The 2,870-nt window shown below is 36.7% G+C and overlaps 1 pseudogene; it reads left to right on the top strand.

Annotated features, from left to right (window-relative positions):
• Window positions 1-836: 836 nt before the first annotated feature.
• On the top strand, window positions 837-1,220 carry LOC138159540 (NADH dehydrogenase [ubiquinone] 1 beta subcomplex subunit 6 pseudogene; annotated as a pseudogene).
• Window positions 1,221-2,870: the final 1,650 nt, after the last annotated feature.

Below are 2,870 nucleotides of genomic sequence, written 5' to 3' on the forward strand. Positions count from 1 at the left end.
ATTTTAAAGAATGCTTAGATACCTTAAATCAGCTTTTCTGTTTCTGTAACTATGTTTTCACTGCTATGCGGATGCTGGACTTAGGAAAGCCACAAAGGAGTAAAATTTGTGAAGAACATAATTTATTACACCACATCGTGGAACCCCTATTTCCCTCTTATTGGTTTATTGACCAATATAATCAAATCAAGTTCTTATTAACCTGTACGCATCATTGTTTTTCTGCTTTTTCTTAGAGGTTCTACTGCTTGTTGTATCAAAGCCTATTCAAAATTAACTCATAAAAATCTAAATTAGATGGTCCAAAATATTGATTCGGAATATTCAGCAATGAACCCTATGATACTAGAATTAGATAAGTGATCAAAGGGGGTAACTATAAAGTACAAAATTAGCTCCATTTTATTAGATTCTTTGAATATTGTTATTTTTTTTTCTATTCTGTGAGTTACATTTTTCTTTCATATAAACCATATGATTATGGGGAATTAAAATGTTAAGACACTTCTAACAAACTGGGGTAATGAGGCACTGATCACAAAGTGTTCCATACATCTTGTGTTATTTATTTATTTATTTATTTGGTGATAATCATAATGTTTCAATATGTTTGTAATATGTTGCAGGACGTTCTGGAAATAACAAAAAAAAAAAAAACCTTTTAAAACTTCTGCTAATCAGAAGAGAGAATTCCTATGTTACTCGTGTTACTCAAGATTGTGTACACTAATTGGTTCCTTGTTGACTTCAAAAAAGTTCTGTAGGTCCTGTCGCGGCAAGGTCGCTTGGGCGCAGAGAGAAAGGGTCTCGTGTGTTCTAGCGGCGAGATCGAGGCGATGTCATGCTTCACGCCGGACGAGAAGCTGCGGTTGGAGCAGCTGCGCGCCCTAAGGAAGCAGTGGCTTAAGGACCAAGAGCTGAGCCCCTCGGAGCCCTTACTGCCCCGGCAGAAGGCTTGGCCAGGCTTCTGGAATAACTTCCTGCAGACAGACTCCATCTGGAGGAGACTTGCTTTTAAGGCCTACCGAAATGGAATGTTCGTTTTTGCTAATTTCCTTATACCGGCCTGGATTGTTCACTATTATGTCAAATACCATGTACAAACAAGGCTATATGGCATTGTTGAAAAGAAACCGAAAATATTTCCAGGTGATAAAATTCTGGAGACTGGAGAAGTGATTCCACCAATGAAAGTTTGCGATATACATGATTATCATTAAAAACGTTCTTAATTCCAAAAGCTTGTGAATCCATTTTTGTTTCTGTATCAGTATATCTACTGAAAATATTTTCTGTAGAAACAAGTTAATAAAGTTCAAATAAAAAGTTCTGTAAACTCCCCAATGATGTCCTTGTACCTTCTGATGACATCTTGGACCCTACTTTTTGACAATTGCTAGTTTTCCTAATAAATCAATATGCTAAGATTTCATTGCCTCAGTCCTTATCAATTTCATGTGTGATAAGAATGACCCATGTTCTTCATCATCAAAAAGTTCTGAGCAATTGCCAGCAACAGACAGATAGGCATAAGAGCCTTGGGAGTGGCAATAAATCCTGACCACATGTTTTTCTCCTAGGCCAGCCCTCAAATCTGTCATTTTGGAAAGTAGTTCAAATGGAGAAAGGTTCAGGCATCCCCATCAACGGTTAACTCCCTGCCATACAGAGGGCAGACAATGAAGTCTATCTGAAAAATTAGGACATTGTGAGGGAAAGACAGAAGGTAACATGTGCCAGACAAGTTAAATCACCACCACCACCATTCTGACCATGATTTCTCCTCAGACTGATGGAGGCAGCACAGGACCTGGAACCTAAGACCCTTGAGACTAGCAATGTTTCCAGTCTAGTGCCCTTTACCATCATCTTGGCAAACAAATTCTGTGGAGATACAGCCTGGCAGCTGATGCTATAAGTGTTCCAGTCACCATTACGGAAAACTCAGAAAGGGAAGCTGTCATCTCTAAAATCCTGGGCACTCCTACATGGTTCAAATACAAAAATTGACATGATTTTAGCAGTGCAAATGACATTGAAGTGCAAGCATTAGAATTTTCCTTGCTGTTGCACAATGGATCTTGTCCATCTGACTTGTAGCTGAAACTTTCCATATTTTTCTGTCCTTCATATAGAACATGAGCTTCTTTAGAGAAGGAATGGGTTTGCTTTTCTATTTATATCCTAAACACTTACCACAGTGCATAGTAGATAATTTTCATTCCTTCATTCATTTAGCTAGGTGGTGCAGTGTATAGTGAGCTGAACCTGGAGTCAGGAAGACATGTTAAAATCTATTATCAGATACTTATATACGTATATAGGACTATGGGTGTGGAACAAATCATATAATGTCAGAATTTTAACATGTTGGCTAGTTTTTGCTAGTTTTGCTAAAAAATTTCCTTCTTCCTTTTCTTTCTTGTTTTAGATGTCTCAGGGATGGAAGAAAAAAAGGAACTAAATAGACCAGGAAATGTAAAGAACATAAAATAAAAATATATAAATAAAAATGATCTTTAAAAAAGAAAATAAAACTTCACTTTCTGTGTTTATCATGCATAATACTTTTATTATCTGTCTGATTATATGTGCTCTAATAATGCCCAATGTCTCTAGTAAAAAGCAACACAAAGGAAATGTAAATTTGATACGAGGGCTGAAAACATTGCCAACCTTGCCAAAGTACACATGTCTTATAACCATTAACACAACTGGAATCTGATAAAGATGCATGACAGAATAATTGAGTGCTTTTGTCAGGGTAGGAAGTACTCAGCCTTAGTGACTAATAACCAGTTTTCCCAATTTTTGTTTCATTGATTAAGCTTAAAATTTATTCTAATGGTTCCTAGAAGAACTAAAGTTGA

This window comes from Petaurus breviceps, unplaced genomic scaffold, assembly GCF_028583685.1.
Source record: "Petaurus breviceps papuanus isolate PSGF00001 unplaced genomic scaffold, PetGlider_PUasm1.0 176, whole genome shotgun sequence".
Classification (NCBI taxonomy): domain Eukaryota; kingdom Metazoa; phylum Chordata; class Mammalia; order Diprotodontia; family Petauridae; genus Petaurus; species Petaurus breviceps.